At 41.7% G+C, this 25,928-nt stretch overlaps 7 non-coding genes across 7 annotated transcripts; 2 read left to right on the top strand and 5 right to left on the bottom strand.

The window, feature by feature from the left end:
• Positions 1 to 14,629: 14,629 nt before the first annotated feature.
• Positions 14,630 to 14,702, top strand: trnam-cau (transfer RNA methionine (anticodon CAU)). The gene has a single exon. It is a non-coding gene; the product is annotated as a tRNA-Met (tRNA).
• A 571-nt stretch (positions 14,703 to 15,273) lies between these two features.
• Positions 15,274 to 15,346, top strand: trnam-cau (transfer RNA methionine (anticodon CAU)). The gene has a single exon. It is a non-coding gene; the product is annotated as a tRNA-Met (tRNA).
• A 3,588-nt stretch (positions 15,347 to 18,934) lies between these two features.
• On the bottom strand, positions 18,935 to 19,007 carry trnak-cuu (transfer RNA lysine (anticodon CUU)). The gene has a single exon. It is a non-coding gene; the product is annotated as a tRNA-Lys (tRNA).
• A 711-nt stretch (positions 19,008 to 19,718) lies between these two features.
• trnal-caa (transfer RNA leucine (anticodon CAA)) lies at positions 19,719 to 19,829 on the bottom strand. The gene is made up of 2 exons: positions 19,792 to 19,829; positions 19,719 to 19,764 (listed from the first exon to the last, which is right to left on the bottom strand). It is a non-coding gene; the product is annotated as a tRNA-Leu (tRNA).
• Positions 19,830 to 21,907: 2,078 nt separating this feature from the next.
• trnan-guu (transfer RNA asparagine (anticodon GUU)) lies at positions 21,908 to 21,981 on the bottom strand. The gene has a single exon. It is a non-coding gene; the product is annotated as a tRNA-Asn (tRNA).
• A 470-nt stretch (positions 21,982 to 22,451) lies between these two features.
• On the bottom strand, positions 22,452 to 22,525 carry trnan-guu (transfer RNA asparagine (anticodon GUU)). Its single transcript has one exon. It is a non-coding gene; the product is annotated as a tRNA-Asn (tRNA).
• A 782-nt stretch (positions 22,526 to 23,307) lies between these two features.
• On the bottom strand, positions 23,308 to 23,381 carry trnai-gau (transfer RNA isoleucine (anticodon GAU)). Its single transcript has one exon. It is a non-coding gene; the product is annotated as a tRNA-Ile (tRNA).
• Positions 23,382 to 25,928: the final 2,547 nt, after the last annotated feature.

The following is a 25,928-nucleotide window of genomic DNA, read 5'->3' as shown; positions in this document are numbered from 1 at the left end:
TATCATCACATAATTTGTGAGCTCTTTGTGACGTATTAGAACCGAGGTTACCATGGAGACCTTCAGACCAAATCTCTGTCACACCCTTCACACTCCCAAGCGAGAGAGGAGGGGCCCACAGTGACACCCATCCGGAGTGCTCCACTGCGCAGCAAATGTGTCAGTGTTATTTTTTTTAGTGTTGGTGTAAATTAACAGGGGTTACTATTCATTTTACTCAGAATTGATCAAAATGAACTTCCCCTGCAGTTCTTTCCTGATAGTGAAAGAACTCCGTCGTTCTGAGAATCACTCTGGATTTACACTCAGAGTCAGCACTCAGACTGCAGTCACACTTGTCTTCCAAGTCTCTTCTTTCTACGGTGTTAGATCGGGTTCTTTTAGTAGGAGGCTCAAGAACGGACCGGAGTAAATTCAAGTGAAAATGAAGTCTTTATTGGTATGGCAACAAGTGGAGCATTTCAGCGCTGGTCTCAGTCTGACAGAACTCTCGCAGGAATCCTTCAGACAGAGCCCCGTATCCCCGGTTACACCTCGTATATATGTCTCCTAGTTTCCCGAGGTGGATCCCTTGTTGATCAAATGTGATTGGATATGAATTGTCTAACTCAAATAATGTCTCTGAGGAATTCAAATAATGTGTGTGTATCAATCTGCCCTTGGTTTCCCAGACTTTCCTGATTGTTTTGTCTGTCTACTCCTGCATCACTTAAGGTCATATGGAAAAGTACTGAGACTTATTTCATTCCTAATGTCTAATAACAAAGCCAATTTTAACAATCCCCCTTTTGAAGTGATTTTATCATTTCAACTAATTCATTCAAATAACTGAGGTAGGAATGTAATATTCTGTATTGTGTCACATCTGTATTAGCAGTAGCAAGACTTTAGCAGTCACCCCCCAAACTGCAAGAGCCACTTACCCTTTGAGATGTAGCACAACCAGTTAGGAGATATGTCATCCCCCTTTTGAAGTGACTTCATGTATCATTATGTAAGCTCATGTGTAAGCTGGTCTTCTTTGCAATTAAAAGCAGCAAGCAAATCTTCATTGCACAGGCATGGAAATAGTAAACATAATTCTAATGCTTAAGCTACACTTTCAAATCAGGACTATTCCATCATTTTACTCGGAACAGAAACTCTTTCCGAGAGGGTTAAGACCTTCATAAGTCACTGATTATAACTCTGCAAATGAGCACATTTAGAAAATAATTGTGATGCGTTAGCAAAACCTTCTATATCAGGAGTGTTAATCAAGATTCTAGTAAGTTTAAAACCTTCCCCACTCAACTGATAATAACTCCGCAATGAGCACATTTCTTAATAGATTATATGTAGAAAATACTAATTGCTATATGTATTGTGTGTATGTGGCCCCGAGCCCATCCTCCGTGTGGACTCTTTGTTCATTATTGCCTAAAACCTTATGTGGCTAGCAAGGCCTTGCTCCCCCATAAGTACCATAACAACAGAATACTGATTGATCAAACATTTTCACATCATTTCTATTCTACTGACACTCAAACATTGCATAAGGCAATTAGCATCACCAGCAGGTTCGTCCACCGTTTGCAGCGAATAGGAGCGAAAACCCGATGTATCCGGGAAAAATTCACCTATGGCCCCATTTCCACTTGGCGACCGACCAACCTAGGTCCCGCTCCAAACAGCTGAGTCACCCCACTGGCAATTGACATTCTAAAAATGATTCATTATCAGCCTTTAAGAGGAATCAACTAAACACTTTACAAATGAAATACAACACATTTCATTTTAACCAAGGCTCGACTATATGAGTATATTAGCCTCTTGAACAATTATGATTAACTTTTCTTTTAGATTATATATCTTTCTTAGATGACCACGTGACGAGTCGTGTGGTCTCTTGTGGTCCAATCCTGTCGGTGCTTGGTTTTCCTCTTGGCTGAACGTCTGTTCAGCATTCTGATCCGGAACTAATCTTGGAAGGAGAGGTCACCAGTACATCACTTCCTTGAGGGATATTCAGCATCCCTCTCCCTAACTAATTTTCTTTTGGGATAATTTTGTTGTGTAGTTCTCCACCATCATCTTGGCATGATGGGAAAGGCCTCCCAGAACTCAAGCTTATGAGTCCTCCGGCCATACGTCCTGTAGTGGTTCTGAATCTGTGGAATAATATTAGGGAATCTCGCAGCGCAGTAGTGCAAAATGTCATTTGCACTGTATTTTTATACTTAGGGCATCTCTCTTTGAAAGGTTCAATTTCAATGCCCAATTCATTCTTAATTTATTTTTCATATGGACCCCAAACAAAACCAAACCAAAATAAATAAAAATAAAAAAAAAATCATAAAATAAACATAAACCAAAACAAAACAACTGGCCAGTTGGTATAACCCTTGCTTTTAGGAACCAGAATAGTCATCAAACTGCTGTGCAGCCTTAATGAGAAATCCAGTACCATCACCTTATTTTGCTGTGACAAACTTCAAATCATTTAGGGAACACATCATCACGATCAACATCAACATCAGCACAGTTGGTATAATCCTTGTTTTTAGGATAATTCTGCTGTGGAAAAATCATCGTTCAGTTTTGGGATCATAACAACACACAAACAACACTCAACACCAGACACCACAGGTTAGGACAACAAATGACAGACAACAGATGACAAACATATATCGCATTTCTGGGTTTGCTCACGCAAACCTCCTGTTTTCATTGGGGCCTAAGTAAACAAACAGTTGTCTTCATATTCTGAGTTTGATTCCATGTCTTCCTCTTCCAGGTCCGGGAAGTCTTAATGCAAAAGAAGATACAAACACACACAGAATTTTTGGGAAAATTTGAGAAGTTTTAGTAAACCATGATTAATTGTTAATTAATTGCCGAACTGCTCCACTGCAGTTTCTCCTCCTGTGTTGTTGTTTGCTGTAGGACAGAAATATTTGTGGTTAGATCTCATTTTGGGAGCAGCACAGCATCAAGAAATCAGACATTTTTCCAATGACTAACTGATTAACTTGTTTAGGTTAAATATTGTCTGTCCTCTCTTAATTCAGGTCAGAGCGTTAAAAATAAACTTTCAGCATAATCTGCTTTATTCTTACTTGTTAGTTAGTAATAATGTTGTTTAATTCTTACCAGTAGCTATTTTTTGATGCTGAGCCGTACACAGACAGTTCAGGAATAGCATTAAGTTTTTTCCGGTTCTAACTGAATCAGAAACACCTCATGTGGTACCAACGGTGTGACATCAGAGCTGATCCTGACCATAACATGTTTTCATACAGATATTAAAAACATAGGTTCATTTTATTTCTTTATTTATCCTAATTTATCCTTTATTTTTGTTTGAGGATCACGTTGTGGTCCCTGCTCCTGATTTTGCTTCCAGTATGTGTGGCATGTGTGTGTGTGTGCGTGGCTTTATATGTGAGTGTGCATGTGTCTGTATGTGGCCTTGGGTTTCACTGCTTTGTTTTATCTGAAATATTTTCTTGGATGAGAAGTGCTATATAAACTGCTATATAAATAACGTCTGATTGATTGATCGATTTAGTGTAGTAGATTAAAAACTTTCTGGTCATCTCTAATGGAACGTCTTCCGATGACCCAAAACAACTAATTACAGAACATTTCATTCATCCCATTCATATCCTTTTTCTATCAACCATCACGCCACCTATTGGCGTTCTTCTCCTTCTCCCTCAGGTAGCCCTTGTCCCCCAAGCCGTTAGTGCCCCCTTTGGGATCTCCTCAGTCCCCACTCACCATGGCTGTCGCTTGGCAACCGAACCTTTTTCCCACATTAACACAAGTCCTCATACTGTCACAAAAAAGGATATGGACAGGGTATTTTTTCCTCGTCCAGGCCTCATGTGGGACAACCTGAAAACATTCATATATAGGTCATATATTATACATCATATAAAATATTAGGTTAAATAATGCATAATATAATGCATAATAGGGATATTTTCAGCCAAAGTTAAGTCTGTGTCTGCATAGATCTTTATTTTGGCTTTCTAAGCTGCCCTGTGCTCACTGTTTTTAAATGTGCCATAAAAACAAACCTTGACTTGTCTTGTTATGGCTCAGTCTTTGCTGCAGCTGTCCTTTCTGTATTTTTCCAATGCCCTAATTTATTTAAACTTCTATGAAGCACTTTGCTGCTTTATTAAGTTAGCATATTAATTGTTTCTTAGATCTGCTGCAGTTAAGTAGTTTAATGATTTAGTTAAATAGTCAAATGGTTTAGTTTGAATCTAAATATTGGTGATAACTATTGACTCAGAATTGGTGATCTGAGGCTGAGGAAATTTAGAGCAGCTAAAATTTTAAAGTCAAGTTAATATCTCCTAATAACAATAAAGGCTTTAATAACTTTAAGATGATATCAAATTGTTTGACATCTGACTGTCTGGCCGTGATATTAAATCCTAAATCCTGGTTTTTTAACTTATGTCGTATGGTCTGACTGCATGATCTCAGTCCTGTTGCAGGTGGAATCATAAAGTTTCACTTTGTAGAAAAATTTTTTCAGATATTTTTTTTTTTTAATTAAAGGAGCAAATCTCCTAAACACTCTGCTTGTGTATTTGACTTTACCTCTTTAAGAGAGATGTTAAATCCTATTTCAGCAACAGTTTTTATGAATGTCTCAAACACTGTTCTTCCTGGATTTTATTGTTTCTTATCTCATCTCTGCGATTTTTTTCATTGTAAAGCTGTTTTCAGTTTATATACATATTTTGGTGTCTTTCCTAATCATATGCACTTTAAAATAGATGGATGAATCATTACTATTTGCTCTAGTACAAAATTAAACCCCTATTATAATCAGTATATCATTATAAACTCAGTCCAATGATCACCCAGAGTCTGTTTGGATTGTTGTCACTCAGGTCTGAATGAGAGAAAAAGCAGGGTTGAGAAAAGACAATCTTAGGGTGTGCGCATTTATGATAAAGAGAACAACTATAAAATTAAATTGGGAATATTATGGCTCAAAAAGTGTTTGAGGCTTTTCATTATTCATTATTCATTATTTCTTGTAATGCTGCTGCACAGCTGATCTTTAGTTAGTAACTTCAGGCCTCAGGTCAAGCCTCCAAATCTGTTAATTCTTTCTTACAGGTCTCTTATTAGTGCGTTGATGCTGAAAAACAATTATTAACTTTTGTCAATAAACTTTGGGATCAAATATATCATATATCAACTTTTTCCTTCTGTATTATGCATGTGCTTGATTCTTACTCTCTCGTTTGTTTTGAAAACATTTTGAACACACACACTCAGCCTCAGTGGAGCAAACTCGCACACTCTTTTTTCTGCATTTCTCCAGTCCAATTTATCTGTCCCTCGTTTTTCTTCTCACCCCGGGACCATTTCTTCCATCTTTCTAACGTGTCAACCAGCACCGACCCCAGCGAGCCGGATTTGCATTTTTTCCAGTCGTCAATCAATTTTTGTGACATATTCAAAAGTTATACACGTGTTATTCAAAGTATATGGAAGGCCTTAGTTGCCCAAATGCTGAAAGTAGTGAAGAAACTTCTACGCAGAACGCTGTGTTCTGTGCGCTCCACTTATCAAAGCATTTGTTTATTCCAAAACTTTGGGTCACACCATAAAAATACTGATTTCCCCCGAACAAAGCGACCCGTATAGCACGCGCAGCCACTTGTTCTCCCCTCTTTTTATCTATACCAACCCCAATATTGAACAGAAACCACTTGAGATCTGCTGGCGCAGTCAAATATCTTCGAGCGGCGAACCCCACCCCACAGTTGCATGAAAATTAAAAAATCTGACCCTGTGTCCTACAGTATAAATTTATTCTTGTCAGACCGACTGTCTCGGGATTATAGACCGCTTCGCACCCCGGAGGTCTCAATCCCTCGTTCTAACTTTCGTCAGAGGAGAAACCTTCCGTGTCGGAATTCCACTAATTTTATTCATTTATTTAGTTGACCCCCTCAATTTGGGGATTTTATAAACTACTTCGGCCACACTTAGCTATTAGTGCACGGAAACAATTTGAAGACAAGCTCCCCGCATGGGACATTCATTTATAAAATGAATTTATCTTGTCACTTTGTTCGAATTCACTTGTCAGGACACTTATTCACTTTCCCTATGTGAGACTATGTGTATTATACTTCACGTGTTACCATTCAATGCAAACATCAGACAGTACATTAACACTTGGATTCACTATGACCAGAGGACAACTTAATTCAGACAACTTCATTTAGTTTACCCAATATGCAGATATTTCACATTTAGTCATTAAGTGGTGTTCTGCTCACCTTTTCTCTGGCGCCTGATTGTCTGAAAAAAGCTGTCCCTCCAATCACCTCGAGGCGTCCTCCCTCGGACGGGGTCGGTCGCACGGCACGGTGGTCCTTTAGCCTTCGAACCTCGTGTCACGGCACCATTTGTTAGATCGGGTTCTTTTAGTAGGAGGCTCAAGAACGGACCGGAGTAAATTCAAGTGAAAATGAAGTCTTTATTGGTATGGCAACAAGTGGAGCATTTCAGCGCTGGTCTCAGTCTGACAGAACTCTCGCAGGAATCCTTCAGACAGAGCCCCGTATCCCCGGTTACACCTCGTATATATGTCTCCTAGTTTCCCGAGGTGGATCCCTTGTTGATCAAATGTGATTGGATATGAATTGTCTAACTCAAATAATGTCTCTGAGGAATTCAAATAATGTGTGTGTATCAATCTGTTCTTGGTTTCCCAGACTTTCCTGATTGTTTTGTCTGTCTACTCCTGCATCACTTAAGGTCATATGGAAAAGTACTGAGACTTATTTCATTCCTAATGTCTAAGAACAAAGCCAATTATAACATACGGTAAGTTAAGTTTCGGTCGATAGAATGTTCTCTTTTTTAATGTTTTTAGCGATTTTTTTTGTTTGTTTTATGTGGTTGACTTTGGCCTCTAGCTACCTAGCGAAGTTGTCTAGCTAGCTAACGTTAGCTTAGCTCGCTAGCCCTGGCCAACACTCCGCTGGACCTAGGTTTAGCTAACATTAGTTCCTCAAATTATTAAAAGTATCTTGAAAGGAAAGGCTTTTTGAAACAGCATTTCACCTTCATTCATCACGTCAGTGTCATGTGCGTTCCCCCTCTCTCGGCCCCTGCTTCCTGTCTGTCTGAACTTTCCTATCCATTAAAGGCACAAAAGCCCTCAAAAAATTTCTGGGGTTGCTGCTCGTTCACTCTTGCCCGTCGTTTCATAGCCTGGCAATGTTTGAAAGCTTTGTCAGGGCAAGGGCTGTTTGTAGCCAGGCTACGTCTCCTGATGCGCTCTTGCTTGGTCGAGGTTTGTCTGAGATTTGTTGGTGTGTCAAGGGCTGTGCAATAACCGAAATCGTGTCTTGTACTAAAATGCGGATTTTGAAATACGAATAGGGCCTACTCTTAAGTTTGTCCCAACCCAGGATGTTTCACTGCGGTCACGCCATCTGCGCTTCGGAGAGGCACGGCGCGCTAGCTACACTTGAAAATCGAGTTCCCGTTTACATCGCGTCGTACAGTAAAGCGTGTGCGCGGTTTTATGGTGCATTCAAGTGCACCCTGTAAACTCAGAAATCTATATCGAAGTTGACAGTTCAGTGTAGGCATTAGGATGGAAAATAAATTATAGTTTGAGTTGTGTAACGGCATCATATATAGTTCTGTTAAATCATTTTTAAATATGTTGAGTTTTAAATATGTTAAATCTGATTGCTACATCAGATTTATCAGTCTTAACCCATTGACTCCCAAGTCACGTAAAACTACGTTTTTACTGCCCATGCGTTGGCTCCCACATGGTAAAAATACGTTTTTCCGTTTTTTTTATGGATTCTGAATCTATACATTCTAATGCACATTCTGTGTGATTTTTGTAATTATGTGATGAACAGAACTGACATAGATGGCAGTCAAAAACTGGTGTCATCATCTGGACATTTTGATCATTACGCCAATCACGCAAATCCTCTGACCCGGGTATGTATCTAAAGTGTGACAGGCTGACAGAGCGCACGTTTCACAACAAAAGCCCCGATCTCAGCTAGTTGTTGATTTTGGTGGATACCCCCCTTGGTTTAGCTAAGGATAGCTCGCTAATGGCGGCACCTAGAGACACGCAGTTTTGACCCACAAAGAGTTTAAGGTCTCAGCTTTCAAACGAGCCATAACATGTTTCAGTGGCCCTATCACATAATATGCTGTGACTGTACAAAAAACGTCAAAAAAATGGTTTACAACGCTGGGATTCTACGACATAATTCTGTAAAAACCGCTGGTAGTCAATGTGTTAATAGTCTTAAAATGACAATTTCCAACAAGAAGAAGTGGAACATTAGGAGTGATGTGAGTGGGGTTGGAAACAATCCCTTGAATCAAATGTAAAGTAGGTTCAGGGATGGCTTTTATCAGAATCAGAATCAGAAAAAACTTTATTTATCCCCGAAGGGCAATTAGAAGGACGAAGAGCGGTACATTAAAAGAAGAACAAGAAAATGGAATCACAAAGAAAATAAAAACACAAAAGGGAGTGACAAAAAAAAAAATATATATATATTTTGCAAATAAATAAAATAAGGCGTCGATAAAATTAAAATGACAATGTGATTAAAGTGACATCGTAGTTAAAGTGTCAAGGTGATATTGTAATATTGCACATCAGGACATGAGATATTGCACTAGAGTATTGTACAAGAAGACCTAAGTTGTAGTGACTGTCTTTGACTTCTTAGAGTTCAAGAGGAGAATAACACTGGGAACAAAGGTTGCTCTCCTCCTTTGGGTCTTACGGGCCGGACAGCGGAACCTGCAACCAGATGGCAGCTGCTCAAAAGCCGGAAACACAGCACGAGTCGGGTCCTTGAGAATTCGACGAGCCAGGCCACTAGCCGGCTGCTCGTACACAGTGTTCAGATGGCCAACAGAAAGTCCAATAATCTTAGAACACACCTTGACAATGTTATGCAGGCGGTTCCTATCCTGTACAGTAATGGAGTGATACCAGCCGCATATGGAGAAAGCCAAAACACTCTCAATGAATGTGTAATAGAGTGTCAACAAGATGTTCTGACTGACAGAAAAAGAGTTCAGTTTCCTTAGTAGGTACATCCTCTGGTGACACTTCCTCAGGATCTCTTCTGTGTTGGAAGAGAACCTCAGTTGGCAACCCAGGATGGTTCCCAGATATTTATATTCCTCAACTGTCTCGACCGGAGAACCGTGGATCATAGTGGGGACAGCCGCCGCCAGTTCCCTTTGGCTGCTAGAGAAGGTCACCACCATCTCCTTAGTTTTGCTGACATTCAGCTCCAGGCAGGAAGAGTCACACCACTCTATGAACTGCTGAAGAGTGGGTCCATGATGGAGGGAGGGGCCGGACAGGAGGGACAGGCGAACTGTATCGTCAGCAAACTGAACCAAGTGACAGTTGGAGTGTGTTGATCTGCACTCATCGGTGTACAGAATGAAGAGCAGTGGAGATGGCACAGACACATAGACATGTAAAGAATAGACGCCGCATCGACCGCTACTGTCTATTGGCGCTGACGAGCCGTGGGGCCGCCATCTTGGACCGGTCATCAGCTCCACTCAGTGTAATCTGGCTGGCTGGCGCAATGAAGTGTCAGCGCATTTAATCAATCATAACTCGCTGAATATTAAACTGATTTTCACCGGATTTTTTTTCCTGCAAACGTCATATGTAGGCATGATACGGGACACTTGATTCAGCGTATTTTAATATTCATAATAGGCTTACTTATATAGTACCGCTACTGTCTGTTGGCGCTGACGAGCCGTGGGGCCGCCATCTTGGACAGCGACACCCCCACAGACTTCCAAAGAAAGAAAGGAATGCGGAAGTCACGTAGACATATGAACATTTTTGCCTCAAATATAATCTGATCATCAATCGAAACTTCTTTGTATCCATAATAAAAGCCATCCCTAAACCTACTTTACATTTAATTCAAGGGATTGTTTCCAATTCCACTGACATCACTCCTAATGTTCCACTTCTTCTTGTTGGAAATTGTCATTTTAAGACTATTAAGATTCCTAATAAAAACAATTAGAAAGATATTTGATGACGTCACGCACCCTTTATTGTCATTTCGTAACTCCATTAAACAAAGTTTCTCCAAAGAAGACATATATTTGTTGCGTTCTAAATATTTAAAATTCCCCATTAATCCCAAAGTAAAAGAAATTCACTTTAAAATCCCAAATGGTGTATATCCATCCGGAGAGCTACTGAGACGGAGATTTGGTTGTGAATCGGATGGATGTGTGTTTTGTGGAGAGGATGAAACTTCTGATCACTTGTTTTTTCATTGTACGTTTTCAACATTTTGGATTGATGTACATGACTGGCTGCACACGGGGATCCGTCTCCAACCCTTCTCCCTAAAAGACATTATTTATGGTGTTATGATGGTTAATAGTGAATGGGACTTTCTGGTCAATAACATAGTATTATTCAGAAAATATTTCATACATAAATGTAAATATATGAATGTAAAATCCAGATTTTTTTGTATTTCATAAAGATTTTCTTTCCTTTACCAAAGCCCCTTAATATTATAAAAAGTAAAAATGCTCCTTTAAAATGTATATAAGATGATGTAAGCCGTGTATTTTATAGATGAATTAATAAAAATGTTAAAAATGTAACAGAGGGCCGTCTTGACTTTATTTACTGAAGAAAACAAAAGAACCACACGTGGCGTTCAACATTGGCTGGCTCCTTTAACCTTTAATCCTCACCTTCACTTCCAGGTCAACCACAGAACCACTTCCTGTCTGGCTTATAAAATAAAGGTCTTAACATTAATACAGGATGTTACGTTTTCCTGTTCAAAAATGCTTCTATCCAGGGCTCATAAAAATACTTTATCAGGGCTCTCAAGTCTCACGCAATGAGCGTGAGACACATGCATTTCAACAAGTTCACACGCTCACACGCCACACATGCCATTTCTCACTCTGAGAAATGATCAACTTCGTCACACAGAAATTCTAATGGCCTATACTATAAACGAATCACTGGCATGTTACTGTACGCTTGTACAGCTCAGAACTATAGCTCTGGTACAGCTGTCTTGATTTTGCAACCCATCGGCAAATCACAAAATGGAATTTCTCAGCCAATCAGAAAACAGAATTTCTTGTTGCCGGGTGAGGTCTGAAATAGCTTTCAGCTGCAAGCACGCGTTCCATGAATGCAACTATTATGCTCTGAATGCGTCCAGAAGTTGTAAACGAGCTGGAGGTGGAAGAGAACCGTCAGAATCATCAGCAGGTCATATCTTCATTTATTTTAATCTTTTATTAGTTACCATAGTTTTCCTACTCTTTGTAAAAGACCTGCCGATTAAAGTGTTTGTTGGAGTAGTAGGCCTAAATATTCAGCACACACCCTTTGACATGAGCAACTTAATGAAAAAGGAAAAATATGTAGGAGTGTAATTAGGCTTCTGTGGTTAATTTTTTTCAAAGGTGTGAGCAGATTCCCAAGGATATCTACAATTGCCAAATGGTATTAGTTCTGCCGCCCTGAAATGCTGATGCAGAGAGGGTTTTTTCCATGGTGGGGCTCAATAAAACTAAGACCAGGAATAAGTTGGCTCTGAATGGAACTCTGTCATCCATCATGACTGTGAAAATGGCTGAAATTGAGCAGCAGTGCTTTAACTGAAGAGTCATAGCAAAACATGCTTCCTTGGTTGAAGAGTTGCTAGAGTGCATTAAGTTGGAGACTGTGTTTCCCCTACAAGACACCCATTGTCTGAGCAGAGGTAGAGATAGCAAGGTACATTTGAAAGCTGATCATAGGAGAAGCAGAGAATGCATTCGGCCGGGAATCGAACCCTGGTCAACTGCTTGGCAAGCAGCTATTCTCTCCACTATACCACCAATGCCCTGACAGGCCCTGATTTAGTCATCTATCAACTGTTTTTCTTGCAGGGCTATGACACACTCACTCTTACTCAGGAATCTTTCTATTTCTCCCTGAAATAAGAGTGAAGTCTAAAGCGTGAAACTTGTGCTTGCTTGGATTCATTCTCCAGATGTGCAGAATTGCTTTTATCTAAGGCTAAAATGTTCACAACTTCAGTACAATGCACTATGCCAATTAATTTGCCAGTTAGGAAGAGTTTACCACAGTCTTTCAACCTGTACCGTGTGCACTGCTTTCAGGTCCCAGATGGTCTAGTGGCTAGGATTCGGTGCTCTCACTGCCGCGGCCCGGGTTAAATTCCCTGTCAGGGAATGAGGGAATCAGGTTTTGGCACTGTGTGTAGCGTAAACCTAAGACATTTCTGCTGTTGTTATCCAATAAGATCCAACTAGAATGTCAATTTAATCGAGCCCTGTCACAAATTCAATAGGACGTTGGTTTGTAAGAAGTCATCCTATGGGCACCACTTGATTTGAAATAACACTTTACAGCCAGCAGATTTACTACTTCTCTTTAGAGAAGGGCTCGCTTAACTCTTTCCAGCAGCTCTAGGACCATTGTGGCTTTTTAAAACTAAAAGAATTTAAAATTTTAAAGTTTTTCTGATACTTTGATGGGTAACACGGTGCTTAATAACATTTTGAGCAGCAAAGACAAATGCTATTTGTCATTAAATGACATGGGCATCCACGAATGATACGGAAAAAGAATTTTCATGGTCTATTGTCGGACAAAATGTCTTGTCCGTGGACTTGGAGCATTTGGCGATCTGGCATGGGGGAAATTTTGGGTAAAGAAAATGTATATAAATATGAACGAATTTATAAATGTATATATAATTAATATAAATATAAAAAAATCTTTCCTTACGCATTATACACGCTCCTTGGCAAAATATTTCTCCAAGGGTGACAACAATATTACTGGGCATGTATTGTTGTAATGTTTTAAATACTTGAACGCAGTTTTTCTAGAGAAGATAATTGCTTTGTATTTGGGAGTATTGTCCATTGACTCTTTTGGGCTTTCACATGCGCGAGCATACAAACAACAGGTAAGTGACATGCTGTTTATAAAGTTGTTTTGTAACGTCCCCATGCCAGTAATGTGAGAACCATGCATATGGTTTTGATGGTAAGGCTTGTGATTTTATTGTCGGATGGTTTATAAAGTGGTGTGACGTTTCTGCAGTGTGCAAATTGTTGTTTTATGTGGAAGGGTTAGCACTTACCCCTTAGCCACCACGTATTAGAGACCACGCCCACAGACAGCTACAGCAAGTCTCTGTGGCGCAATCGGCCAGCGGGTTCGGCTGTTAACTGAAAGGTTGGTGGTTCGAGCCCACCCAGGGGCGAGTGTGTGCACCAACAAATCTACCGGTGAGCTATAGGTTGTAGGTTGGGTAGCAAATCAAAAGATGTACTGGTCAATACCATCGCTCTTTTACGCTAGTCGTCCATTGTTCCGTCAACGCAAGCCGTATCCAACGTATTCAGTTAATTTTCAATGAAATCCGGCCAATCGTTGTCGCCGTGCTCGCAAAGCATGCTGGGATTCTGGCACGGCGAGCTGGGGACCTGCGGCACGTCAAAAAGTTGGGCTCGCTCGAAGTTTATGCAAATTTGCCACGACAGACGTAGTGCGTTACCCAATGACAGTAGATCATGTATTTTTTTTCCCTTTGTTTATTCACCACTGAACATTTCGGGTATTGCTCATGTCATTGCTATTGCGGGCAAAATGAACAGCAGCAGTGGCCAGAATGGCTTTGCTAAAACGATTGTAGGCGAATAAACACACCTAAAACATCAGGCAATTGTGAGCATCTCCACTTTTGCAGTAAAGTAATGACCATCAAGGAATAGAGGTTCAATCCAGTGCATCAAATTCTTTCATGGGCAGAGGTGGAGTAGTGGATTAAACGTTATCAATAATTGTGATAGGCATTCATTTCAACAAAAGAACCAAATCACACCCATGGCCATGTTTTCACAACATGTCTTGTTCATGTTTCATTTTCAAATCAGAGAAAAGGTGCAGGGACAGGTGATGCAGCGAGAAGGAGATCTCCTGTGTCGCTGCAGCAGCACAATAGCAGCTCTCCTCACTCGCAGATCCACATCCATGGTGCAATATGAAATAATGTTCCATTGCTGACAATTTATACACATTAATTTCCCTCCGAAACTTCGGTTGATTAAAATCACAAGTTATTTACTTTACCCCGGAGCCGTTCTACCGTATGTTCTATCTACAACTCCGTATACACGCCCACTGTAGTAGCAACACGGTGACACTAGGCATCCAATCCGGCGAGTTAAGTTGACGTGACGGAACAATGGACGACTAGCGTTAGAGATGCCTTGCAATCAGATATTTGTCGCCTTTCAGTTTCTCCTTCCTTTATTATCTACTTAAACTTGTCATGTCAGACACATTTTTCTTCGGTTTTGCCGTTCTCGCCCCCCATAGGTGTCACAGGGGGCTACAGATTAGAATATCTTATTTCCTACCATCCACTTATTTGATTGCCATGCAATCCATGTGAGCTGGGCAAGTGGGCATCACATACCTTTAGCAAAGTCTGCAGGACCAATGAATGGGTGTGGGAAAGTGAGCCTAGACTGACAATACATGCATTTTTATGTTTTGCAGGCCTCGTTGGCGCAGTAGGCAGCGCGTCAGTCTCATAATCTGAAGGTAGTGAGTTCGACCCTCACACGGGGCAGTTGTTTTGATGTGGTGTTTATAGCACTTCACCTCAGTTACAGCTGGAAACTTGCTGGGCACAAGTGGCTCCGATTATTCTCTGTTGGAGCTGCAGAAAGCCCACTCGGAAGCTCACTAACTACAAAGTGTGGAAAGTGTCAAACGCAACTTATGGGCATTCGAACCATCTCTCTTTTAGAAAAGCAAGTTGCACCCTGGCCAAGACCCATGACAAAGGATAGGAAGTTCATCACGCTGACATAATAGAATACACTGTGTGACAAAAGCACCTTTGCAGACTCTCCTTCTCTTGACATAGACTGACATGGGACAATTCAGTCAAGTTTATCCCACGTGAAACTACCTCTTTTGCAACTTTCCATAAACTTTCAAAATGAGAATGAAAGCCAGATGAAGAAACTTGTGAGTTGATTGTTTAACCTCTAGTCCAGACAACAGGTCTTTTGAACAAGTAGCTACGTGCTCAACAAGCCATGTCATCACATATTTTAGCAAAGTCTGCAGGACCAATGAATGGGTGTGGGAAAGTGAGCCTAGGCTGACAATACATGCATATTTATGATTTGCAGGCCTCGTTGGCGCAGTAGGCAGTGCGTCAGTCTCATAATCTGAAGGTCGTGAGTTCGACCCTCACACGGGGCATGTGTTTTGATGTGTTTATAGCACTTCACCTCAGTTACAGCTGGAAACTTGCTGGGCACAGCTGCCTCCGATTGCTCTCTGTTGGAGCTGCAGAAAGCCCACTCGGAAGCTCAGTCACTCCAAAGTGTGGAAGGTGTCAAACACAACTTATGGGGTTTCGAACCATCTTTTTTTTTTTTTTAAAGCATTGCAATCAGATCTTTGTCTCCTTGTGTCAAACCCAAGTTATGGGGATTCGAACCATGTCTCTTTCAGAAAAGCAAGTAGCACCCTGGCCAAGACCCATGACAAAGGATAGGAAGTTCATCACGCTAACATAATAGAATACGCTGTGTGACAAAAGCACCTTTGCAGACTCTCCTTCTCTTGACATAGACTGACATGGGACACATTTTTCTTCGGCTTTGCCGTTCTCTCCCCCCATAGGTTAGAAGATCTTATTTCCTACCATCCACTTATTTGATTGCCATGCAATCCATGTGAGCTGGGCAAGTGGCTATCACATACCTTTAGCAAAGTCTGCAGGACCAATGAATGGGTGTGGGAAAGTGAGTCTAGGCTGACAATACATGCACGTTTATGATTTTTAAGCCTCGTTGGCGCTACCTCGCTCACGTTAGTCTAAATCTCACCTCCAATAGGCTTCGCACCTCTCCATTCTCACATTGAATGGTTTAGCCAATGTCGCACCAACTCACAATGAACCGAGCCTATCAACGCCCGAGCTCACAATGGAACTCGGCCAATCAAGGTGAAGCCCTAACTTGGAGTTAATTTCCCATCCCCTCACGCTCCTGCTCCCCCTCCTCCAACAAAACCAACAAAAAAACAAATTAAAGATTTTGTTTTCGTTAGGTTAGAGGATTATAAAAGTTAGCCGTTACAGAAGAGGGATTTTTCATCGAGCCGTTGTCTCTGCCGACTTAAAAAAACAATCTTACAGTAAGTATCAAGTTATATTGTTTCTTATATATCCCTCCATTCAAACAAACATCCTATTACAGTTTTTCTCTATTGGTTTGGCTCATTTCTTGAAACAGAAATTACATTCTCAAAACTCTAAGATCATTTGGCATAACACTCTTATAGTTCAGCACAACACCATAGCTAACCTGCAAAAGCACATATCTCTCCCAAAACTGTTCACCCATGCTTCAGACCTGATTCCTTTCCCATGAAAAGAGTCAGTGCCACCCAAATTGCAAAGCTCTTTCTCAGTTGCCTAGGCTCATTTCTTGAAACAGACCGAACGTTTTAAACACTCTTTAGTACTTTTTGCTAAACTAAACTGAATGGTTCAGCAAAACACCATGGTTCACCAGCAAAAGCTCATATCTCACCCTAAACAGTTCAGCCATGTGAAGTTTCTTTCTCATTCAAATAGTCAGTGCCCCCAAAATGCATTGTCCTTTTGGCATTGTGTGAGCACTACAAGTCAAAATGTTTAGATGTTTTGTCACTATGGCATAGGACTACCTAACAGAATACAATAGTGTATAAAACTGAAGGAAAAAAGTTTCACAGTAAGAGTAGCCTCAAAGCACACACAATACACTCATACCAACCATTTTTATTCACACAAATACTGTGAAGTACGTAACTTCCATACAGTATAGTATTGTAGAAGGAAAAGAAAAATATACATAGCACACATATACTGTAATATAAACACAAACAAAAAACAAGCAAAATTATGTGGCTATGAATGATGACATGATCTATAATTATGGCCCGAATTTCATCTGGGACAGCACGGTGTCTTCGTGCTCCTCGGCCTCTTCCCCCTATTCCACCACTGCGCATCCTCACTCCTCCTTTTCTTCTTCTTCTTCTTCTGCTGGTGAGAGGAGTGTGAGTGGAAGAGCTGAGAGAAAGGCTAAGTGTAAAGGTGGTTTTTCTACCCTTTATTCGCTATCCTTGTTTTCTCTGTTAAATGTTTCATTAGTTGTGTTAGTTCTACGTACATTGTCTTGTGAGGTTAATTTCGAGGTTTTTTTCGCATTTCTTTGGTGCGCTTCCCGGCCGCAATGGCGTCTGGCGGCTTCTCCATGCTGTCCCGGAAGCACGGCATCAGAGTCGGTGCCGGCTCTCCGTGCAGCGTGGAGGAAGTGGCGCTGGCCGTGGGGCAGGTGATCGGGCACGGTTCGGTAAAGTCCGCTGCCCGCATGAACAGTGCGGTGGTATTATTTTTAGCGAAGGTGGAGCAGGTGCACAGCCTGGTGGAGGCGGGCATCACCAGGGGCGCCGCCAGGCGGGGAAAGGTGATAACGTTTCTAAGGGCCCAGCGGCCTGGGGGGCCCTCGGAGGTAGTGATAATATAACATTAATATTGTTGCCCATTCTTAGAATTTTCTAATGAATTACAACATTTTTAATGGAAAATAAACTAATTACACACAATTTTCGATTGCAATAACTTTTCTTTAGTTCTTTGGAATATTGACATTTACTCGGCCCTCCCCCTCTTGCAAAATGGTGCGGTCCAGTTCTGATCAAATTGTAGTTGAACGCATCCGAAATGCAGGCAGGTGTATGGAGCGGCTGTCTGAAACACATGATGGACGGTGAGCTGACTGAAATAATCTAGAATGAAGTCGGGTTATCAGAAGCGGAAGGAAAGACGGGAGAAAGACGAGAGGGCCAGTAGAGGCAGGCAACTGATCACTCAGTTTTTCTCAAAGAAAGGTAAGTTCACTCACTGACTTTGAGCTTTCAAACACTAGATGTTAGCGAATGGTAGGCTAACATATTAATATACATCTAACTTGGATGTATAACTGAAACCTGCATGCTTTAACCTTTTCCTGTATTAACTTATCTTGCATTCATCACTGATACAGAGCCAGGCTCCACATCAGGCAATGTTGCAGCGGCCAGTGACACCACCACTGCTGAAGTGCAGGAGGACAGGACGAGGACCAGCAGTGAAGATGGTGAGAAAGTAGCAAAGAGTACCATGTCACTTTAAAATTGATTCACAATAAGATGTTTCCCTTCTTTTAAGGGTTACACTTTTACAGCTAAGTATGGAGTCAATTTGATTGCATGCATAACTGTAACTTGCATGCATTTAACTTTTCTATGCATTAACGTCCGTGCATCACTAACCTGCATGCTTTAACTAAACTCCATTTGAATCCATGATACAGAACCAAGCCCCTCATCAGGCCATGGTGACGACAACAGGGCCAGTGCCAGCAGTGCAGATGACAGCGCAGCACAGAGTAAGGAGCAAGAGCAGGAGGGGGCAGGGTTAATGGACATTTGCCAGTCTGAAAGTGAGGATCTACTTTCAAATGATCCAGGGTTGTGGCCAGTAAAGCTCATGGACAGTGACATAACTGGTATTGTCAGGAAATTGGCTACTACAGAGTCAAAGCAATTCTGAAGGGAAATCTTTTCCAGAGTACTTGAGGTACACAAAGGCAGCAAATGGCAGGGAAAGAATGTTTTTTATTCATATTGTGCATTTCAGGAGGTTTGTGATCATTCAAAGAGGCACCACTGAGAACGCTGTGATGGTGGTAACAGAGCTGAACTTTGACTTTAAGTGCTGGATCAAATTTCTGTTGATTATTGAAACTACTACATCCAACGTGGGGCTCGAATCCACGCGCCTGAGATTAAGAGTCTCATGCTCTACCGACTGAGCTAGCCGGGCTATTCACATTTTATAAAACATGCCTTCCGAAAAAAAAAAGAAGAGATTAAACAAGCCAAAGTCAACTTTCAGAGATTTCGAATGACATCGGAACACATTCCTCCCTTTTCAACCTCTACCTACTCCACTCGACTGGATCCCACTCAGCTGTTAGGGTTTTCCAAGAGGTAATACCACCTGGCACAAGGTGGAACATTTTTAGCACCTACTCGGTCGGGGTCGAGTTGAGTCCAGCCGAAAATGTGACATTTACAGACTGCAGGCAACTGATTGGCCAGGGAGTGATGTCACTGGATGAGTCATGAAAGCCACTCCTTATCAAGAACCCGGCAACAGCAACAGTTGGATTTGATGTATTCTGTGATCGTCAACGAGGTGGATTGCTAGACGCAAAGACATAGACCAAGTAGCAGGTATACCTTGATGTCCTAAATTGTTGTGTCATGTTTTGTCCAATAAAAGTGACATCACAGGACTTTTGGACCTCCTTGCTATAACGACCCCACCCACATTGAGGTGGTTGTGAGTAAGTACGAGTGGAAAAGAGCTTAATGTAGCAGGAGAACTGCCTCATCGCACAGCAGAATTGTGTATGTTGATGGGAGGAACTGAAGGCCCGTCTTCAGAGATAAATGCCCTTTTTCACCATGGCCTGACATGGCTTTCTTTACGGTCTTCTAATAAGAAAGTAAGATTTAAGCAAGAAATTAGTGTCAGGAGTGGGATTTGAACCCACGCCTCCTTTTGGAGACCAGAAGTCCCTGTCCTAAGGAAGGAATAAAGCCTTGAGTCTGGCACCTTAGACCGCTCGGCCATCTTGACACCATTACTTCCCTGCCTGTGTAAAATATGAGAAACGTGAACCAAAATGCAAAACGCTACTCCACTTGACTAAATTCGACTCGGGTTTTAGGGTTTTTCATGAGGTAGTAACAGCTGGTAGCAGCTACATTTTTAGCACCTACACGGCAGGGATTCGAGTTGAGTCCAGCCGAAAATGTGACGTCTACAGACTGCAGGCCACTGATTGGCCAGGGAGTGATGTCACTGGATGAGTAATGAAAGCAAGAGAGGGCCAGAGATCATGGGTTGTTATTCAGATTTTCCTTCTTTTGTTTTAAAGTGAATGATCATACTTGAGCAAACGGGGAATACAGAAATGACATGAGCCCAAAGAAAGGTCAAAGTAATGCTCTTGCACAAGTTTGAATGTTTTTTACTCATATTGTGCATTTCAGGAGGTTTGTGATCATTCAAAGAGGCACCACTGAGGACGCTGTGATGGTGGTAACAGAGCTGAACTTTGACTTTAAGTGCTGGATCAAACATCTGTTGGCCGTACCTCCTCACGCCATATCCTGATCCAGGAATAAGGGCATGTGCACATGCACATGCACATGCACATGCACATGCACATGCACATGCACATGCACATGCACATGCACATGCACATGCTAAAACAAGGGCACGGATAGAAATGACCTTTGGCCAAATTAAATACAGGTTCATTGCTTAAACTTTTCAGGCACAATGGCTGACTTCTGACAGAGCCATCTTAAATTAATAGTATACTTCATATTTTATACATTTTGTCTTGTGGACAACTTTTCAGGCTGAAGTCTGAGTCCCTGCAGGTTCTAGTGCCTGAAAGGACTCAGTTTCTCCTGACACAGTGAGGGACCTATACAGGGACACATATTTCCTTTGATCCTTATTGTTGTGACCTTTGAGTTAGAACTTCTTTTCATAATTTAGCATTGACACAGTAGCAGTTTAAGTCAGAGCAGGTGTAAGAAGGCTAAATGGACAGAGATGATTTATAACTTTCCACACGTTTAGCTCATTGCACCCCACTGTGAATATAAATGAAAAAACAAATTTCTAACACTTTGCATGAAGCATACAATAATGACAAGTTTGAGTTCAAGTTGTGTTGAATTGTTTAATTATTATTACATGTTTCTCAAGCTGTGGAGAGAAAACTGAATTAAATACAGTTCACAACACGAAATTCTCCTTTATCTGAATTTATACTAACATCCCTCTCCAGTTTCATAATCTCGAGCTTGATCTTTTTTATTTTCAGTTTCTTCCATATATAGTTTGGTGCTCTCTTATTTGACAAACACATTTCTTCAAAGGCTACTTACCACTCTGAAATATTTTCCTGTACTTTACCTTCACCTGCTGACAGGTACGCTTTTGGCTGTTAAGATTGCTCCTGTTGAGATGTAACAGTGAAAAAATAATATGTGGGTCACACACTCACGATAATATAGTCACAAAGTATGATGATGCGTGTCGATTATTGGGTTATTAATAAAGTGAGCAGGGCCAGTATACTTGTGCTGTACATCTCATACAGAGACAATTCAACATGCTTTATGTAAACACATTATAACACCAAGAGGAGAGCATAACTACATGAGTACAGTAAAATAAATGTCTAACAATTGAAACTTTCAGAACTTAGGCGTTTAGTCTGTCGGCAGTTGTTAGCCATGCCGTTTCTTCGCTTTTTTGATCGCAGCTGTATTACCATTTCTGGTGATGACACTTTTAAAATCCTCATACAGCTCCATCAGCATTATTTATTCAGCTGCCGAAAAAATTAGAGCTGTTGTCTTGCTCTCCTTTTCTGCCATCTCCATTTTTCCACCATCCACTCGTTAGGGCTTCTTACGTTCCTCGTGCACTCACACTTAGCTAGGCTATGTAAGCCTCGCTTGGATTTGCCTCGCTGAGATGCAGCTGAAATGTCTTTGTGGAGCAACTTGAGGCTTAATTGGGAGATGGTGCTAGTTCAAGCGACGATTTCTGGCTATGGCCTGGCTTTCTTTAGCTACTTTCAAGGAATACCATCCTGGTTGTTGACCAGTGGATTTGTTGGTATACACACTCGTCCCTGGGTGGGCTCGAACCACCAACCTTTCGGTTAACAGCCGAACGCGCTGGCCGATTGCGCCACAGAGACTTGCTGTAGTTGTCTGTGGGCGTGGCCTCGATCATTACCACCTCTCATCCCTTCATTAGAGTATGTGTTCGATTTATTTATGTTTTTCATAAGGTTGATATCTGCTGTGTAGGTAACAAGTAAAGTAGCACACAACAAGTAGTCAATAACTTCCTGGTCTGACTTATTAAAGAAAGAGATTTAATGTCAAATTGTTTCCCAAGTGCCCTCATTTGGTCTCTCAGCCTTTTTGAATTTTTCCTTGTTTGTGTATGACTTTCATAGCTATATGACAAAAAGGTTGTTTTTTCACTTTGCATGTGCAATTTTGACAAAAGACAGAGGAGCCTCCAGGTTGAGTCATGCATTACACTGCACTTAACAGGTCACCCTTGGAGAAATATTTTGCCAAGGAGTGTGTATAATACATAAGGAGAGCGTTTTGGCAGCAGAATGTTTACTTTAACTCACGTAATACACATAAGTCAGAACGTCCCTGGGTGGGCTTGAACCACCAACCTTTCGGTTAACAGCCGAACGCGCTAACCTATTGCGCCACAGAGACTCTGCCTGGCTTTTGTTGGCAGTGGGTGTGGCTTCGAGCTTGACTGCCCCCTCATGGCAGTAGATGCAAGCGTTCTGTATTTTTGCGTGATGAGACTCAAGTGAACTGCTGCTTATCTATGTCAAACTTGAACCGAAAAGTAGGAGGTGCTATACAGCAAGATTACCAGTTACAATACAATTGTAATGTCTCTCATCAACAAGCTCAGAATGCTTTGGCACCTTAACTCTTGTCAACCAAATGACTTAAAGGATAACTTGTGGGTTCAGAGAGACAAGTTAACCTTTACAGCTATCAATTTGCTGCCATACCTACAACTGGTTGCTGATTGGTAGATTTGTTGGTACACACACTCGTCCTTGGGTGGGCTTGAACCACCAACCTTTCGGTTAACAGCCGAACGCACTAACCTATTGCGCCACAGAGACTCTGCCTAGCTTTCGTTGGCAGTGGGCGTGGCTTCGAGCTTGACTGCCCCCTCATGGCGGTAGATGCAAGCTTTCTTTATTTTTGCGTGATGAGACTCGAGTGAACTGCTGCTGATCTATGTCAAACTTGAACCGAAAAGTAGGAGGTGCTATACAGCAAGATTACCAGTTACAATACAATTGTAATATCTCTCATCAAACAGCTCAGCATGCTTTGGCACCTTAACTCTTGTCAACCAAATGACTTAAAGGATAACTTGTGTGTTCAGTGGGACAAGTCACCCATTACAGATATCGATTTGCTACCAAACCTACAACTGGTTGCTTACCGGTAGATTTGTTGGTACACAAACTCATCCCTGGGTGGGCTCGAACCACCAACCTTTCGGTTATCAGCCGAACGCGCTGGCCGATTGCGCCACAGAGACTTGCTGTAGTTGTCTGTGGGCGTAGCCTCGATCATTACCACCTCTCATCCCTTCATTAGAGTATGTGTTCGATTTATTTATGTTTTTCATAAGGTTGATATCTGCTGTGTAGGTAACAAGTAAAGTAGCACACAACAAGTAGTCAATAACTTCCTGGTCCGACTTGTTAAAGAAAGAGATTTAATGTCAAATTGTTTCCCAAGTGCCCTCATTTGGTCTCTCAGCCTTTTTGAATTTTTTCTTGTTTGTGTGTGACTTTCATAGCAATATGACAAAAAGGTTGTTTTTTCACTTTGCTTGTGCAATTTTGACAAAAGACAGAGGAGCCTCCAGGTTGAGGCATGCATTACACTGCACTTAACAGGTCACCCTTGGAGAAATATTTTGCCAAGGAGCGTGTATAATACGTAAGGAGAGCGTTTTGGCAGCAGAATGTTTGCTTTAACTCACGTAATACGCATGTGTCAGAACACCCCTGGGTGGGCTTGACCCACCAACCTTTCGTTTAACAGCCGAACGCGCTAACCCATTGCTCCACAGAGACTCTGCCTGGCTTTTGTTGGCAGTGGGCGTGGCTTCGAGCTTGACTGCTCCCTCATGGCGGTAGATGCAAGTGTTGTGTATTTTTATGTGATGAGACTCGAGTGAACTGCTGCTGATCTATGTCAAACTTGAACCGAAAAGTAGGAGGTGCTATACAGCAAGATTACCAGTTACAATACAATTGTAATATCTCTCATCAAACAGCTCAGCATGCTTTGGCACTAGAGCTGGGTCAAATACTCGACGTATTCGACTTATTCGACGTCATAAATTCGTCGACATGAATAATTTGCAGGTCCCATGTTTGCCTAGTTTAAAGCTGTTAGCGCTACCAGTCCCGACATGTTTCTTCTGTGTTATCTATTTGCTAACACCGGACGGTGGATTTTATACTCTGCCATTATGTAGTTCTAGTCTACCTGTTGACTGTCGAAATTCCACGATCTAGTAGCAACCAGATCCAAGTAGTAAACACGCATTACAAGTTGACAATTTAAATTACATAAACAATTTTTTAAGTTGAGCCTCTGAGATGGCTGTAGTATAGCCTACTGTTAGCTAAATGTATCATAATAACAGCAATGATGTGGACGATGCTATATTTTTTATTTGCTGCTGTGAATATTCATGTACTTTATGTTTTTTGCCTTTACAGGAGTAAGGAAAGCAGTGTGGCGGACCTTTTTCATAAAAAGAACCAGGCACCTTGCACACCCCAGGAGGCTAGTGTGTACACAAACAGGATCGTCTCTATGATTGTGAAGGACATGAGCCCCCTTGCGATTGTTGAAGGTGAAGGCTTCCGTGAAATGATAAACACTTTCCACTCAGGATACACCCTTCCATCCAGGCGCCACTTCACTGACTTAATGGAGAAGAAGTATATGGTTACCAAGGACAAAGTGAAAAGTGAACTAAAAAAAAGCATTTCCAAACTATCCCTAACAACTGATGCTTGGACCAGTCTGGTCACTGAGGCATATTTAGGTGTCACCTGTCATTTCATTAATGAAAATTAGGAGCTGACCTCGTTTAGCTTAACTACAATGCCGCTTGAGGAGCTCCAAACTGCTGAAAATATTGCCTCTTGGGTTGAGATGGTGGCAGATAAATTTGATTTCTCCCTTCGAGATGATGTACTGGCGATTGTACATGATAACGCAGCAAATGTTGTTGCAGCTCTTCGCATCCTAGAGGAGAAACATGGGGTAGCATCACATTGTTGTGCCGGCCATACGCTTCAGTTGGTGGTAAATCATGCCTTGAAGAACAACCCCATGATCGACAGGTCACTCGGGGCTGCATGGTCTCTTGTGAAGCATTTCAAGAAAAGTGAGCCGGCTAGCAGCAAGCTGAAACAGAAACAAAAACAGTGGGGTACAGCTGAGCATACCCTGCTCCAGGATGTGTCTGTAAGATGGAACAGCTCATACTACATGGTGAGTCGCCTTTTGGAACAACGGTGGCCGGTGGTCGCAACACTTTCTGACCCAGACGTTACACAGCGTGGGAAGCAATACATGGATTTGAGGAATGATCAGTGGATCTTACTAGAGGAACTGGAGCAGGTCCTCAAGCCTTTCGAACAGGCCACTGTTTTTCTCAGTGGAGAGTCCTATGTCACAATATCTGTTTTACCTCCACTGCTGAAGGGTCTCCATAAGTCTACAAAGAAAACCACATACGGGTCTGCTTCTGTGAACTCTTTTCAGATTGCTGCAGACCAAGAGATGAAGGCAAGGTGGGAGTCTGAGTCTGCTTTCAAAGAGAATGGACAAAATGTGGCCATCATTGCTGCTGCCCTTGACCCCCGCTTTCGTAGGATGAAGTTCCTGTCACCCGAGGATGCTTTGAAGGTACAAGTACAGATTCAGGCTCTGATAATTTATATCAAAAGAGCCAAGCAACAACTGGAAACGATTGAGCAGGAGCACTCGGCCAGTCCCCAGCAAAAGAACACCTCTTTGCTGGACATTCTGCTTGGCTCTGCGTAGTGTGACAGGA

This window comes from Odontesthes bonariensis, chromosome 8, assembly GCF_027942865.1.
Source record: "Odontesthes bonariensis isolate fOdoBon6 chromosome 8, fOdoBon6.hap1, whole genome shotgun sequence".
Lineage (NCBI taxonomy): Eukaryota > Metazoa > Chordata > Actinopteri > Atheriniformes > Atherinopsidae > Odontesthes > Odontesthes bonariensis.
The sequence above is the reverse complement of the archived record's forward strand: the minus strand, read 5'-3'. Positions and strand labels throughout refer to the sequence as shown.